Below are 17,863 nucleotides of genomic sequence, written 5' to 3' on the forward strand. Positions count from 1 at the left end.
GGAGGATGATCCTTGGAGCACATGAGGCATCCCTGTAGCATTATAACTAATTAATATTTTTCTCCATGACTGGGGTCCCTAGAGCTCAAGCAAACATAAGAGAACATTTAACCTGCATTTGGCTTTCTCTTTCCTTGATCTGAGATGGAAAGGCTAGGAGGTAAACTTGGAAGGATCAACCTCTACGTCTCTCTAGCTCTAAGACTAGATCACCTCTTTCTGAGGAGAGTAGTCTGTAGTAGCAAGTGGGCTACTAAACATCTTTTGTGTCTTGCATGGTGTTTGACACTGGATATTTAGTCTATCTTTGCTCTATTTTCTTTTTTAGTTTATATTTATTTATTTGAGGGAGAGAGAGAAAAAGAGGCAGACAGAAAGAGAGAGAGAGAATGGGTGCACCAGGTCCTCCAACTACTGGAAATGAACTCCAAACACATGCATCACCTTGTACATCTGGCTAATGTGTATCCTGGGGAATCGGACCTGGGTCTTTTGGCTTTGCAAGCAAGTGCCTTAACTGTTAAGCCATCTCTCCAGCCCTAGTCCATCATTTCTTATCAGAATCAATGAATGAACTGGAAAGAAATGTACCCAGGGCCTCTGGGTTTTGAAAAATACAAAGGTAAGATAGCTTAAAAAAAAACAAATCTCCAGGCCCGTAAACACTTACTGAGAGACGCAAAGGCAGTCACTGCCAATGGTCGGTGTGGATTCACAGACTCTGGGCCATAGCTGCAAACAGCTGAGGCAGATGAGGACCAGTAGCTAGACTGGGCAGATCCTTATTCCTGAGTCTTTTTGGGAAAGTGCATGACTCATCTCAGCCACTGTCTGTCCAGTTGTCAACAGAGACACCATGTGGTAGGGAAAAGCAATGGCAGTAGAGAGCGCTGTGAGGCCACTTCAGGAAGAGGCAGAAAGCCACAGGTTTGAGCTGGTCCTTAAAACTGCACTACTTTTTACTGTATTACAAATACACCTGCAAGTACAACTCAAGGTGGAAGAGTAGCTATGGAGCAGTGACCCATTGTATTAAGAGCATTTGAAAAGCAAAACAGTAATTTCAATTTAAACAGCACTAAGTTGAAATTGATTATTCACAAATTACTCCCCAAAGTCATTTCTACTTTGCGTAGGTGAGATCAAAGTGTCCTGTCTTCAACTACCATGGCACCCTGAATTAATCAAGACTGAAATATTTGTTGCTGTGTTGTTGACAAGCCAACCTCCCCTCTCAATATGAAGTCCACAGAGGTGAGCATACATCTCACCTTGTGCCTTCGCCCTACGTCCAGATCTCCATAGTTCCTAGTGTACATTTGGTGTGTCACTTTGGACCTAGCACACAATCATTATCTAGCACTTGAATTATGTCTTTAACAGTTCAAGAGTTAAAGTTGAGGGGCTGGGGATCTGGGGCACTGGGTAAGAGTACCTGCTGTGTAAGCATGAGGTTGGGAGTTCCATTCCCGGAACCCATGTGAAAAGCGAGGCATGGACACACGTTTCTGTCACCCCCGTGCTGAGGTGTGGGGGCAGTAGGATTGTTGGGGCTACTTGGTCATCTAGATGAACCGTCCAGCAGGAAGCTCCAGGCTCAGTGAGAAGCTCTGCTCGGGGAAATGAGATGGAAGAGCAATAGAAGAGGATGACCGAAACCTCCCTTTGGCACCAACAGTCACACTCATGGGGCACACGCCTCTGCACACACATACCACATACTACACGCACACACATAGATAAATGAACACATACATTTTTAAAAGTCAGAGTTGTCTTTTTCAAAATTTCACACTTAAAACCCTAGGTCAAGATGCTTTCACTGACATACCTATACAGGCATTCAAAGAGTTAGTATAAATAAGAAACAACACCAGTCACACAAAAGCTCTTCCAGAGCAGGAACAGTTCTTATTTTCAGTAGGTTCATGTTCAGGTCTTGAGTCCAAATTCTAGCAAGGAAATTACAATAGAAGCTGGAGAATGCTCCTGAGCATAGATGCAAACATTTTAATAAAAGAGTAAAATTTGGAATTCAGTATGTTTTTATAATTATATGTGTGCCAATAACAGATGTTTTTTTGCACATGCAAAGTTACCTCAACAATGAAAAAACAACTGACAATACAATTTACCACACTAAGGGGAAAAAAAGATAGGAAAATTGCATGGCTTAGAAAATTGATAGACTTAATAAAATCTTTTGGCAAAATTCAACATTTACTCATGATAAAATTTCCAAGAATATTAGGCATGGAAAGGCTATCTATTAATCTATATCCAAACATAATACAAAAATAACATACAAAATTTATAGGTACAACCTTACAAAAATCTAGAAAAGAATGTACACAGTTTTGAAATCAATAAAATATATTTCCTGAAACTAGTAATTAAGCAAAGATGTTTGCTTTCTATGTCTTACTCAATACTTTACAGGTAATCAAATTAGGAGAATAAGACAATACAAAAAGCACTATAAAGAAACAAAATAAGCAAAGCCATTATTTATAAATAAGATAACTGTCTGCCTAATAACTGTAAGGAACATACAATTAGAATCAAATAGTAAATTTAACAGGTTTATTGGATCTATGTTCAATCTACCAAAATCATTTGCATTCTAGCAACAAAACAACAAAAATGAAATAGAAGAAAAAGATAACATTACATGAGAATCAACAAACATCAAAAAATCTTACACTAAGTCCATCAGAATTTTGTACAGTAGAAAGTGAAATCTTGTAAAATTTATGATGAAAGACTATTGATGTGTTTATTGAGAGGTATAGTGTTTAAAGCCACCATATCTGAAGATGCCAGTTTTTTTTTCTTTTTAGTTTGTATAGTTCCTATGCAACTCTTAACAAAAATCCCAGGGTCTTACTTTTAATTTATAAATAAAATTTGATGAACCTGTTCCACAATGTATGTACTATTGAGGAAAAAAATATAACAGAGGCAATATTAATTAAGAAAAGTGATGGTACACCATATTAATATTAAGACCCATTCTAAATCTCTGGAAGCAAATCCAGGTGCTATATATGCAAAGAACTGAACGATGATCCAGAAAAGAAGGGTTAAAAATGATGCCATCAGGGCTGGAGAGATGGCTTAGTGGTTAAGCATTTGCCTGTGAAGCCTAAGGACCCTGGTTCGAGGCTCGATTCCCCAGGACCCACTTTAGTCAGATGCACAAGCATCTGGATTTCATTTGCAGTGGCTGGAGGCTCTGGAATGCCCATTCTCTCCCTCTCTCCCTCTCTCTCTCTCTCCCTCTTTCTCTCTCAAATAAATAAATAAATAAAAATATTTTAAAAAATAAAAATAAATATGCCATCATACTCTCCTCTTGTCGTGGTGGTAGACACACATGTAAGCATCCATTTTTCCCTCAAAGCAAAGAATTTATCCTCCTATCTGCCAAAAAAAAAAACAAAAAAAACCCCTGCTTTTTGAAGATAGTTCTCATCCCTCTTTCCTTGCTGGGATGATCTCAGCTGAATATTAGTGGCTAAGTCAAGTCGCACCTACTTCTGGGTTAGCCTGCATCCAAAGGAGGAACAGAAAGGCCCAGCCTCCTAGCCAACTCAGGACAGCTCTAGACTTCTTGCAATCCCGCGGAGCTTTTGTGAGACGGCCTTTCAGCTCATCTCCTTCCTCTGTCCGCTCTGCTTCTCTTCAGTCTCTTCCCCAGTTGTGGAATCCTGAGCGTCCTTGGGAAGACATGCCTGGCAAGTTCATCTTCATCTCAGTGTCTCACCCATGGAAGAGCCAAGTGGCAGCAGCTACTGCCAAGAATCTTCAAAGAGCAGATGTGAGAATGCGAGTCAAAAGCCAAGTCATCTGCTCTCTGGCGGGAGGAGGACGTCAGACAACTGCAAAGTCAACCCAGTCGTTGCACCTGCAAGGCCACAAGGGCTGCTTTTTACTAGCGTGAAATAACAGGTGCGTCGTATGTGGCTCTTGATTTTGTCACTGGAGTCCTTCTGATTGTTGACGGCAACAGAGGATCATCAATAACTCACATTGACTCAGGGCATTCATAGACACTTATCATTTTGTTGCTGGAACTTGCATTGTGCCAGATCTACACTTCTGGGTATCCTAAGAATATTATGCGATGTCATTATCCAAATTGGAATGGATGACAGAGAACTGGCTGGTGGACTAGAGCCCTTGGAAATGCCTTCTGCTACAAAGAGGGGGAAATTCACCCCTGCATTGCTGTCACGTGGAACCACTTTCCTCTAGGAGCTTTCTTTCTTTTTTTTTTTTAACTTATTTATTTGAGAGCGACAGACACAGAGAGAAAGTCAGACAGAGGGAGAGAGAGAGAAAGGGCGTGCCAGGACTTCCAGCCTCTGCAAACGAACTCCAGACGCATGCGCCCCCTTGTGCATCTGGCTAACGTGGGACCTGGGGAACCGAGCCTCGAACCGGGGTCCTTAGGCTTCACAGGCAAGCGCTTAACCGCTAAGCCATCTCTCCAGCCCGGAGCTCTCTTTCTTAACCATAAAGTCACACTGCCTTCATTATTTCAAATGATCCTTTCCGGGGCATCCTTCCTCTGTCATAATTTGAACCACCCTTTCTCTACTTCCTGTCTGGATTTATTCCCAGCTTCTGTCCCCCAGTCGTATTACACACCATCAGCTGCCTCTCTGTGCCAACAGCATTCTTTGCCTATAGCAGAACAGATAAGCTGGCATGCACTTGTCTCTGCTTCCTGACTTCCCTTTTTCTTCCAAGAAAATGCCATCTGCCCAGCCACCTCTGCTGGAAGACGCAGCTTTTTAACCTTGGCCTCTGGAGGACCTGAGTGCTTATCACCACTACCTGTTTTTACAAAATGATGGTTTTCTAAACCGGGCCTATACCCATTAGTGTGGATGAAGTCGAGTTGGAAGATTACATGGAATAAAAATCATTGGTAATTATCACGTGGGGAAAAAAAAAAAAAACAACTGGAAAATCAAACCCACACAGATCCATGGATCCATTACATCACTAATGATTTCAGGGGTCCAAACATCCTCCTTTGGAGTAAGAGGTGGATTGTTATTCTATTTCATAAGGAAGGGCAATCCCAGGTGTTTGTATCAAGGGTGCACCCATGTGCTAAATCTGGAAATGATGATGTCTTCCATACCAAGTAATGCGAGAATCTTACCTCATTGAGTAGGACCTAGAGTAGAATAGTTCTTTTTCAGCAACCCAGTGATCTTCAGATAGAATCTGAGACTGTCCTCTTTACTGTAAAGTATGTCAGAGGTAAAGGATGCTGTGAGCTTATGGGAGGTCTCAGAGGGACACCCACAAAACACAACCCATGAAAGGGCCTGGAGAGCTTCTCTGGAAAATTCCATGGCTTTGAAAAGCAGGGGCTAGTCTTGCTTGCTGAGGCACTCCAGGAGGACAGGATTGAAATAGCGAGTGGTCCTGTGGCTGGAAATGCTCACCATAAGTTGGGTTTCCTGAGATCTGCCGTGATCTGAGGTGCCCTGAGTCTAGCAGAGATCCATTGTAAGTCGTCTTGAGGATCAAGCATAAACACATCTAAAGGTACAGTCAGTTACTTGAGGACGTGCCTGAAGCCCCATGTCCTCCATGACTTCTGCTCCGTGCTTCTGTCTGCTCGCATGTGTAACAAAAGAAAGGTCCAGTGAATCCAGAAATAATTGTCAAGTTGATTTCATGATGGTCAGCCTAAAACATGGGGGGAATGTGTAAGAAGGAGCAGAGATTTGGGGAAGTACTTGGACATTAGCTTTGTATGAAAATATAAATGACAGTAAGTAAGGAGCATTTAGACTGATGGTTAGTGGCAAATAGCTTGTTGCTCCAGTCCCTAGTTGAGGGAGGAAACACTGAGAAATTTGGTCATGGTCATTTTTTGAGAAGCATTTAAATAGCTGTATGGGGTTACATGGATGAGAATGGGCATTGAATAGGAAAATCTCTGCACCATGCATGAAGGACTATCACGTAACATCAGGAAGAAGGAGTCACTTCACAAGGAAGGAAGCAAAATTTCTCTATCATCGATCTCAGGCAGCCATTGGTACTATGCTGGCCCAGCAATGCTGTCTCAGCTCCACATTCCATGATTGAAAACTCTTTGTATCAAACATTTACCCTTCCATACATAGGACCCAAACTCTTTCTTATATAGAGCAGTTTCTTTGAACGAACTCTGCTAGTCACGGCAAGAAAGTTGATGCCACAGGGCTCTTTCAATCAGAAAAGGGAAATCACCAATTTGGACAGGAAACATGCATGTTCTGTGTAAGAATTTACCTTCCCTGTGTGCAGTGCCTCCACAAATGTCACTGATGAGAGTTTATAAAACCTTTTATCTACCAATGTGAGATCTTTTATAATGTTGCCTCAGATCATGTGACCCGCCTTACAACAGAGGAGATACACATGTGTATCTGTGATCACAGTCCCTTTTCCCATCAAATCACTATGATTGAGCCAATTGTATGATCGTTCATAGAGGAACAAAGTAATGACTATCAGTGATGGACTGGAGGCCAGCTGCAGATTCCAAGACAATAATGCATCTTACTGAGATTACTCTTCTGAATTTCCCCTGGAAGAGAGGTTCATCAGAACCCTGAAGGAAGTATAGATGAGCTGTACAAATCACAGACTATGGGCTTCACTTCCTCACTTCACAAGTAGAGGATTGATTCCCCTTTATCTGGTGCTGGTAATGCTGGAAAATGGTTTGATGTTGTCCCCTCTTTGTGACTGATTGCCTCACCTAGTGAAAGTATGTTTCACAGAACAGGCTTCCTTTTAAGGAATGTATCCTACAACATCTGTCCCAACTCAAGACAATACAAGAACCCATTTCAGCTCCAGAGTACCCTATTTAAAAAAAAATAAATAAATATTTTTCATGTCTTTTTGGGTGCACCACTTGGCTTCATAGCCACCTCTTTCCCTGCCTGCCACAGATGCTGATCCAAGGAGCATTCCACAGTGAACATGCACCACGTTAAATTCCGCCTCGGGGTTTACTTCCCAGTAAAGCCAGTCTACACAAATGACAAAGATAAAACTAAAGCACTTTCCATGGATGACATTTTTCAATGAATGGCATGGACTTAAATGGCTACCAGCTGGAGAAAAGTGTTTTGACCCCAATCTGAACCATACTCAGACATTAGTATCAGATGATTTCATATGGAATAGTCAAGAATAAATCAAAAGCACTTTTAGAGGAAAACATGAGCCAACATTTCTTTAAGTGAGGCATAGTGAGTAAATGATACTGGAAAGAAATTGAGAACTAGACCACGTGAATGCAGGGACTTCTGATCATTGAAAGATACCTTCAATACAGTTGAAACCCATACCACGGAGTGACAGAACATAATTGTAATATAGATAGTGATATTTGGCAGTGAATTCTATAATTCAAGGCAGGCATGGTGGTTAATTCTTGTAATCCCAGCACCTGGGTGGTGAGAATTAGAAGGATCAAAAAGGAAAGGTTATCCTCTGCTACATGGTAATGTCAAGACCATCCTGAGCTACCCGAGGCTCTGAGTAAACAATGACAGAATCTACAGCTCAAGAAGAAATGAGTGACAACAGAACAGTAGAGGGAGAAAAGATCCTTTCAAGTAGAGGACATCAGAGGGAGGTTAACGCAGTGCTCACCTGCTCTGTGAATTACTGAACATAACTTTCTTTATGCAGTCTGCCCACTGGAATACTGACCTAGGAGGGGAAAATCCTTGCAGATGCGTGCAGAAGTCGTGGTTGATGAACTGTACTCCACAAGTTTTACGTGCTCTGCCAGGCTGACACAGGTCACTCAGTATTCAAATTTACGTCTTGTGTTTTACATGTCACATTGTACCTGAGCCTTAATCTTATCTGTACTATGCTTAGATAAGTCTTGATATGTAGATATTTGTACTCACTTTGCATATATGTGTGTGTATATATATATATATATATATATATATGTGTTGTGCAATTATAGATCCACAGGTGACTGGTACCTCTTAAGATTTTTGCCCTATATCTGAAGTTAGCACTCCCTAGGTATGGAGCCAAAGTAATATTACCTAACTTCCTTGAGTCTCATTATTCTCATCTATAAAGTAGGAATGGGAATAATAATGCAAACTTAGCTGGGCATGGCGGTACATAACTTTAATCCCAGCATTGGAAAGGCAGAGGTAGGAGGACTGTTATGAGTTCAAGGCCAGCCTGCGAGTACACCTAGGCTACAATGAAATCTACCTTGAAAAAAAAAAAGAAATAGTATAAAATTAAATGTTATTATTTTTAAATTTTAGATATTTGAGTAATATTGCATAGTTAATTGAAAATATTTGTATCTATGTGCTTATCTTCTATGTCTCAGTTTCTTGATTTATAAAATTAAAATATCATGTTGTATATATTTGTCAAAGTAAACTACATCTCATAAATAAGTGAAGTATTACATATTAATCGAAAGATAGGTGGCTGGAAAGGGAGCTCAGTGGATAAACATGATACTTGTCAGGCAAGCATGAGGACCTGAGTTCAGGTTCCCCACAACCTGTGTGAATGTCTGGTGGCCACGGTAGCCTGCCTAAGCCCAGAGCTCAGGAGGCAGAAATGGGATCCTTGGGCACGCTGGCCAGCTGGACTATCAGAATTGATCTCCGGGTTCAATGAGCAACTCTGTCTCAATAACTAAGGTGGATAATGGTGGAGGAAGACACTGACATCTACCTCTGGCCTCCACATGTGTGTGCACACATGTGCTCCCACTCACCCTGGAGCACATACATACATGCACACCACAGACACACATATGCACAAAAACTTAAAAACTAAAAATGAGAATGGCAGATCTACAAGGATTTGAGGAAGAAAGAAGTGTGTCAATGTATAGAAAAAGAAAAAAAAACACCTTGCATCTGAAATACAGTTTCCCTATTTGTGCATTTGTCAGATTTACATTGCTATGACAAAACACCTGAGAAAAGTCACAAGGAAGAAGTCTCATTTTGGTTCATGATTGCAAAGATTTTGGTTCGTGGTCAGTGTGCTTCAATATTTTTGTACCATAGTGGGGCGGGGGGGGGCAGTGGAACAAAGATGTCATATCATAGAGAGGGAGGAGAGAGCCAGGGTCTCACCATCCCAAAGACACTTCATCAGTGACCCAACTTCCTTCCACTAAATCCCACCTCCCAAAGGTTCCATTGCTTCCTCACAGTGCCACAGATAGATGGAGGAGCCTCCAACACAGGGGCCTTTGGGGGACCCTTAACTAGTGCATTTTCATATTACGGTTTCTCATTTCCTGCTTATCCTGGTTAAGTAGTTGGCCTGCAATGGCTATTTCATGTAGTCCTCTCTTCTTTTTTTTTTTTTTTTTGCAGTTTTTCGAAGTAGGGTCTATCTCTAGCCCAGGCTGATCTGGAATTCACTCTGTAGTCTCAGGCTGTCCTCAAACTCATGGCCATCCTACTTCTGCCTCCCTGGCAGTGGAATTGAAGGCTTGAACCACCATGCTCAGCTCCCTATATTCTCAGAATCCCACTTGCTCTGTCTCATTTTTCCTGCTTTAGCAAATAACAATGCTTTATACCTCAGGGACCAAAGTGAACCTCATATTCTTACTTCAAACAATAGATGCAAGGGCCCTGCCCACCCTCCTTCAACATCGAGTGTCCACCTCTTTTGGAACCCCCTCCTAATTCTGGTATGTCTTTGTCCTTCTCTTCCCCTTAGAAGGAGACAGGTGAGACTTGGGGACTCAGGTGGCAATGCGCCTAGAGAAACATGGTGCATATTTATCTGAGATCTGACTGTCTGTCCCACTGTTCATCAGAGATGTTTACTCTCCTTCTGCATGGAAAACACTAACCTTCATATTTTAGGTTGAATCATAAGGACAAAATTCTATGAGATGTTTTGAAGTATGGGTTTATTATTGGAAGATAACCTTATATATTAATTAAGAAGTTTATACACAGCTCTTTAACAATATTTATTCATTTACAAGCAGAGGGTGATAGAAAGGACAGCATTGAGAGAAAGAGAAAAAGAGAGAGAGAGAGAGACTCGGCGTGCCAGGGCCTCCCAGCTGATGCAGACAAACTCTAGATGCATGTGCCAGTTTGTGCATCTGGCTTTACATTAGTACTGGGGAATTGAATTTTGGTTATTAGGTATTGCAGGCAAGCGCCTTAACTGCTAAGACATCACTCCCACCCCTATATACAGCTCTTAATTGGCATGCCAAGCAGGGAATGAAGTCAGCGAGGCAAAAATATTATAAAGAATGGGCTGGAGACATGACTTTGGAGCTTTTCCATTCTATTTTCATAAATCTTCATTGCCTTACTGAAGACTTCTCGTCCCTGTTCCTAATGTTTCTTGGTCATGAGATAAAGAAACATACAGTATGAAAATCTGTACCAACAGCAATGGCAAGTCACAGCAAACATGCGAAGCTGGATAAAAGAAACTCAGGAGAAGCACAGAAAATTCAAGTTTCAAAACAAAAGCTGAAATACCAGTTGTTGCTTGTCATTGCTGCTTGCTGGCCTGAGGAGAATGTCCTGGGATGAATCCCCAGCTCTGTTCGCTGGGCTGGTGTTCATATCCATTGCCCTCTGGTCTGTGGGGCCACGTGGGCCTTCTGGACAGGCGTTCTTCATTCCTGATTCTGTCTGGTTACTTCCACATAGAAACTGAGGAGTTGCACATCAACCACATTAGTACTTTGTTCTTCAAGTTTGGGGACATTGTACTTACCTGTTTTTTTTTTTTTTTAGGTAGGGTCACAGCTTCTTGATATTGGGATAAAGTATCCCAACACAAAGCAGCTGGTGGAAGCAAGTTTCGGTTTTGGCCTACATTCTTGAGTGCGAGCTTTGTGAGGAAAACATAGCATGAGCAGGGGCTGGTCATCACTTGGTTGCCACATCAGATGGCCAACAGCAGCAGGAGAGTGAGCCAACTAACACTGTCAAATAAGGAGCTAAAAACACCTCAAGGTCCACCCCAACAGCACACCTCCTGTAGCAAGGGTATACCTCCCAAGTGGTCACTAGATAGGGAGCAAGCATTCGGCATACATGCGTCTATTGGGAGGCAACTAACTCAAACCACCACAGGGGGTCTGGGTTTTGTATTTTAGCAGTTAAATTCTAATCTACTTGGCACCACTCTGACAAACAATATAGTTTTTAAAACACAGAGTGATGATTTGAAGATAATTAAAGCCTTTACCTTTATCATAAATGAAATTTTTGCACAGAAAAGAAATGATGTGTGGTCCTGTTTCTTGCTCTGTTAATCTTTTTTTTATTACCAAGGCCATGGCTTCAGCTAGGAAGGACTCTTCCTCCTCCAGCTCAAAAGAATTTACAATGTGTACAACTGTTTTGATGTTTTGCTTGTTATAAATAAATGAGATCCTCACTTTTGAGTTCACTGAACTGACATGAAAAACTATGTTCGGATCTGTGTATGAGAAAAGCTCTTCTCAATTATTTCATATCTAGCCAAGCTAAAACCCTCCTGTGTAGTTTGAATAAATGCATCCCAATACATTCAGGAGTTTACAAAACCTTCTTGCATTTCAAGCCACATGGCTGAAGGAGGTGTTACTGGGTAGATCTTTGGGTTCAGCTCTAAGGTATGGTGGTGGATTTGAAATTCCATTGTAAAGAAATGCAAAGTGCCTGGAGTTCCTGAAGTGTGCTTTTTTGTGATTGGGCTTTCATGTTGTTTTTTTGCTGTTGTTGTTGTTTGTTTGTTTTTTGCCTTGTGGCTTCTCCCCCTCTGCTTGTACCTGTGAAAGCAGGCCAGCTTCTTCTGCCATTATGGAACTTCCCCTAGATCTATAAGCTTCAGGTAAATATTCCTTCTTCCATAACTGTACCTGGTTTGGAAGTTCATCTCAGCGGCCTAAAGCTGTCTACTATACCTTGGATCCATAATGCCCCATTGATTCACCAAATGATGTTATCCTGTTACATTGTGACAATGAAGAAGCCCGATTCTTGAAGTGTCTTTTTTATCTTGGTGTCAATAAGAAGATAGTGAAACACATTGATTCAAAAGCTATGGAGCTAATATGAAATGTGCCAAATTTTATTCATATGTTAGTACTCTAATTACTTTTTAACCTCCTAAAATGTGTTCCTCAACCTCCTTCCTGGGTTTTCTCATTTTCTTCCAGATCAATTCCCATTTGGAATTACAAATTTGCTAAAGGCAAAGCCTGAAAGTGCTCATGAAAAAATCAGTGAAAAAGAACTATGTCATCTATTGTAAATTTTAAAACATGTTCTTTCTCTAGACTCATAAAGTCAGTATTGAGCTTAGCTTTTTCATCAGCTGCTCTGTACCTGATTTGGCATCTGGCTGAGACAGCTTGTCTTGGTTCTCAAATGGAAACAATTAACTCAATCAATTGCATATATTTTCTCTAGGAATTCTACTAAGCAAATTGAAGTGGACATAAATGAAGATTTTTTTTTTCTGGAAAATTCTTTCTTCGATAACATGCTAAAACAAACACAAAAATAAGAAACTTTCTATGGTGGAGAGACTCAAGTCTCTTTTGGATATGTTTGTTTTTCTAAATATTTCATTCTACATTAGAGAAATAATAGTGAATATGGTGTCCTTATGTCACAAATGTATCTGATTAACATGAATATTCCTAACATCAATTGACAGAGGTTTATATTAAGTAACTTGGATTTTTGACCTTACTATGTTACAGATTTCTTCTAAAACCAAGTAGATAAAATCAGTTTTGATTTATTAATCAAGTAGCCTAAGGATCCCAGTCACACAGTCACAGTTTGGATCTGATTTATCTCCCAAAGCAAATGTGCAAACGGCTTGTTCACTAGCATATGAGTTATTGGGAAATAGTGGGAACTTTAAGAATGATGTTTGTCCCTGGGGGCTCTGATGGGGAAATTGGAATCCTAGCCCCTTCTGTCTCTTTCTCTCTCATTGCTTTCTGGTCACTATAATGTGAAAAGACCCCCTTGACCACTTTCTCCCACCACTATGAACTGTGTTAGCCCAGGCCCAGTGAATTGGGGGATACCTAGGGCAGAAACCTTAGAAACTATGAGCTTAAATAAACCTTACCTCTGTGTTTGTTCCCATTAGGTTTGTGGCTACATGGGAGCTGACTAGCATGCCATCCTACCAGTGGAAGCAGGAGTTGGGCTTACAGTCATTGGTGTTAGAGCAGCCCATCCAGTTAATGCTATTTTTATTTTTCATTTTGTAGATACAAAATCACTTAATAAACAACACTGCAAAAAAAGAAAGAAAGAAAGAAAGGAAGAAAGAAAGAAAGAAAGAAAGAAAGAAAGAAAGAAAGAAAGAAAGGAAGGAAGAACAATAACACTGTAATAGAGCCTTTTATTATGTGAGGAGAAGCAAATAGAACAACACTTGGATTTTGAATAGAATTCATTAGTGTGAAGGTTTAGGTTTTAAAATATTCTTTGACCCCTTAAATTATTCATGTAACTGTTTTAATAAATATAACAAAAACGGAATATTATAGCACAAACTAAAATAAGATGGCATGATAGTTTAGAATCACAATTGTCACTTTGAGGTTTACTCTCTTTAAAATTTGTTACCTTATGTGCATAACCTTTTTAAATGAAATTCTTTAATATTTGGAAACTATTCAAAATCTACATGTTCAGTTAATCAGATTTCCTAAGGGTAACTCTGCTCATGCTTTATCTCCCACTTAAAAATCATTAATGTTTCTTTTAATCTTCAGAACAAAGTAAAAACAAATTCTCTAGCATAATGTTCAATGTTCTTCATCACTTGGCCTTACTTATTTCTGAGTAGTATTTATGCTACAATTACCTTTATAATGCTTATTAGATGTATTAAAAATCTTTAATAGCTGGGCGTAGTGGCGCACGCCTTTAATCCCAGCTCTCTGGAGGCAGAGGTGGGAGGATCACCACTGTGAGTTCAAGGCCACCCTGAGACTCCATAGTGAATTCCAGGTCAGCCTGGGCTAGAGTGAGACCCTACCTCGAAAAAAACAAAAAGCAAAAGAACAAAAAAAATCTTTAATAAAAAATTAAACTAATTATACGGTATCTCTTCAATCTTAATTGAGTAATTTTTCTTACTTAAATACTGTTACTAATGTTTTATCCTTCTATTATTTCTGCTTTTATAAACGTTCAATAGTTATCTCCTGGATTTCACTAATTTATGGTAGAGTGTCAAGAAAACTGCCTGAGTTCAATTATTTGGAATTAACAAATAACATAAAGGAAACACAAATAAGAGGCAATCTTAGAGATAACTTAGAACTTTGTGGGAAGGAAGTTTGTTGTGTGAAATACATAGTCTACGGGGTTAGGCTGGTGAGCCTGATCTCAGACAGCCGCAAGGCAGATGGTACCTGAGGTGAACAGAAAAGTTGTGTAAGTTGAGAAGAAAAGAGGACAGATGGAAGGACACACAGGTTTGATGGTACAATGAGACTCATAAATGAAGCTAAAAGAAAACTAGTTTACCAAAGTAGAGTAGATGATAATGAAGAAAAGCAATTAAGCTGAGGGAAAATAATCTACAACATCACGAAATAAGAGAGGTAAATAAGAAAGGGTGCATGAGCCTTTGGTGGTGCTGGACTGAGCGTTCTGACCTGGAGAAAAACAGATCCCAATATAAACAAGAAAATGAAAAATAAAAATGAGGGCAGGTAAGGAAGCACTTGAAAATAGGGCTGTTCAAAGATAGGATAGTCAGCAGAGTAAGATTTTTGTTTTTAAATTTTGGAACGCCTTGCTATGTGAATCATGAAGTTAATAGAAAGAGTCAATTGAAACTGAAAGGAAGGCAGGGAAGTGATGTCTTAAAATTCCTCAATACTTGTAAAGTAATGAGATTTAAGGTAAAGTGAGACAAATTGGTTTTGAGCAGGGAAAAGTCCACACAAAAATTTCAGTTGGATGAAAGCAAACCAGAAAAGTTGCTATGACAAGTATTTTTTTTTTTTTAATGAATCTCTAAAGATTTTAGAACTGTGTAACTTCTATTTTCTCATCTTTTTTTTTTTTTTTTTTTTTTTTTTTTTTTTTTTTTTTTTTTTTTTTTAACCAGAATCGGAGGAGATCTGTGTAGAAACTTTGGGAGAATGAAGACTTCATGAAGTAACCATGGCTAGGCACAGGAAGGGTTCACGGATTATAACTGCTCTTAGACGTCTATGGTGAGTTATTAATCTGCTCACCCAATTTGGGAGAAAAAAGGTCGGTGGCTCCCCTGTCGTTAGATCTTCGTTAGCGGAGCATAGCAGGTCAGGGAGACAGCGAGTTCCAGGGTATGAGAAACGTAGTCCTTTGACTGCCTGACCACAGTTTACATTTCCTTCCATGTCAACGCACTGAAGCAAGCAGAACCGACCCAAACCAGCTGCTGGGAGCCTGTCTGCTGTGGGGTTTTGGTTACCCGCGGACTTGGTTCCCAGCCCTTGCCCTGCCGCTTCCTCATCAGCAGCCTAGGGATGCTGTTTCCTCTGGTTTCTCTACTCCTATGCTTTCTTCTCTTTCCCCAGCTCTCCGGAGAACTCGGCTTATGGCATTCTGTGAAGATTGCTACAGCTTTTTCAATGGTCTGCTCGTTCCTCGTTTTGACTCTCAACATCGTCTTCCACTGGGTGTTACACTAACCATTTTAACAAACACATCTCATTATCCTTCCTGAAGGGCCTTCTCTGGTTTATCATAATCCTTAAAATAAATGCCACCTTATGGTATTCATTGTTCTGACCCTTGTGTTCTCACATCTCTTCTGGCACATTGCAGAATCATCATTGTTATTATTAATATTATTGCCTCACATCAGGGAATCCTTGTAAAAACTGCCCCCTCCACTCTACCTTACATATAAATCTCACTGTATTCACTGTAAATACTGGCATCCTCAGGATGGGGTGCAGGCCAGTGGCTTGGTAATTGTCCTGCTAAGCCCTGGGTTCTATCCCTAGCTCTGAAAACATTATTCATGCCTCCCTCTGGTCTTGTTTTCAGAAGTTTTTCTAAGTTTAAGGTAAAAGATATGCTACCAGAAAGAAATTTTCATTTTTTACTTTTATTTTTATTTCTTTAAATATTTTTATTTATTTATTTATTTGACAGAGAAAGAGAGAGAGAATGGGATGCACCAGGACTTCCAGCCACTACAGTGAAATCAAGACAAGTGCATCTAGCTCATGTGGGTCCTGGGGAATCGAACCTGGGTCCTTTGGCTTTGCAGGCAAACGCCTAAACTGCTAAGCCATCCCTCCAGCCCAGGAAAGAAATGATCTTACCAATATCTTTTTGTGTTGATTAGCATTTCATTATCTGAACTCTTAACAATTTAATGAAGAATATTGAGCCTTCTCATATTTTTGAGGCAGTTTTTGTTTGTTTTGGGGCTTTTGAAGCCCACACTGAACATATATGAGACAAATACTCTACCTCACAGCTTGACCCCATCCATGAAATTCTCTCTTCTCTCTCAAGGTAAGGATCTCACTATAGCCCAAGCTGACCTGAAACTCACTCTATAGTCCCAGGCTCGCTTCAACCTCCCAGGGATCCTCCTGCCTCTGCCGTTCATGAGCTGGGCTTGAAGGTGTGTGCTACCAACAGGCCGCAGCTCCCTTACCTGTAACGTTTGTCATCTCTCCCTGTCTGAACTTCAAGGCCAACTTAGCAATGTTGTCTTTTTTCTCTACTTTTCAGTACTAACTATACAACTTATTCATTAAGTAACTTGTACTATTTCTCCAGAATAGCTATAAAATTTGATTATTCTCCCTCCCTTCATGTCTGTCATTTGTTCTAGTCCTTTTCTAATCCTGTGGTGGTTGTAAAAAGGCTAGGCTAAGCTTCACATGCCAAGTCTTTACTACCTGACATGCTTCTCTCACAGAGCACATGGAGTACTGCCTTTACCACTCCTTTATCTTGCCGGGAACCTAGCACTTATTAGTTGAAGCTATTTTTTTCCACAAAGAAATCTGAATTATATTAATTACATATCTTTAAAATTTTTTATATTTGTTTTATTTTTCATTTATTTGACAAAGAGGAAAAGAGAGAAAGAGAGAGAGAGAGGGGGAGGGAGGGAGAGGGGGAGGGAGGGAGAGAATGAGTGTGTCAGGGCTTCCAGGGACTGCAAATGAACTATAGACGTGTGCATCCCCTTGTGCATCTGGCTAACGTGGGTCCTGGGGAATAGAACCTGGGTCCTTTGGCTTTGCAGACAAACACATTAATCACTAAGCCATCCTTCCAGTCCCCAAAATATTTTTATGTATTTATATGCAAGCAGAGAGAGAGATACAGAGAAGAGAGACAGACAATAAGAATGGGCAGGGCCAGGTGTGGTGGCTCACACCTTTAATCCCAGCACACAGGAGGCAGAGGTAGGAGGATTGCTGTGAGTTCAAGGCCACCCTAAGACCCTGAGACTACAGGGTGAATTCTAGGTCAGCCTGAGCTAGAGTGAGACCCTACCTCAAAAAGAAAAAAAATGGACATGACAGGACCTCTAGCCACTGCAAATGAACTCCAGGTGCATGTATCACTTTGTGCATTTGGCTTTACCTAGGTACTGGGGAATTGAACCTAGATCCTTTGGCTTTGCAGGCAAGTGCCTTAATAACTAAGCCATCTTTCCAGGCCTTAATTATATTCTTAAAATCCTACATTTATTGAAATTAATATACATATGCTTTCAATACGCTTGGTGTCATAGCCTGCCTGGTTTGGCAGTCTTAACAAAAATACCGCATAAAGGGTAACTTTAGCAACAAGTATTT

Source organism: Jaculus jaculus, chromosome 12, assembly GCF_020740685.1.
Source record: "Jaculus jaculus isolate mJacJac1 chromosome 12, mJacJac1.mat.Y.cur, whole genome shotgun sequence".
NCBI classification, from domain to species: domain Eukaryota; kingdom Metazoa; phylum Chordata; class Mammalia; order Rodentia; family Dipodidae; genus Jaculus; species Jaculus jaculus.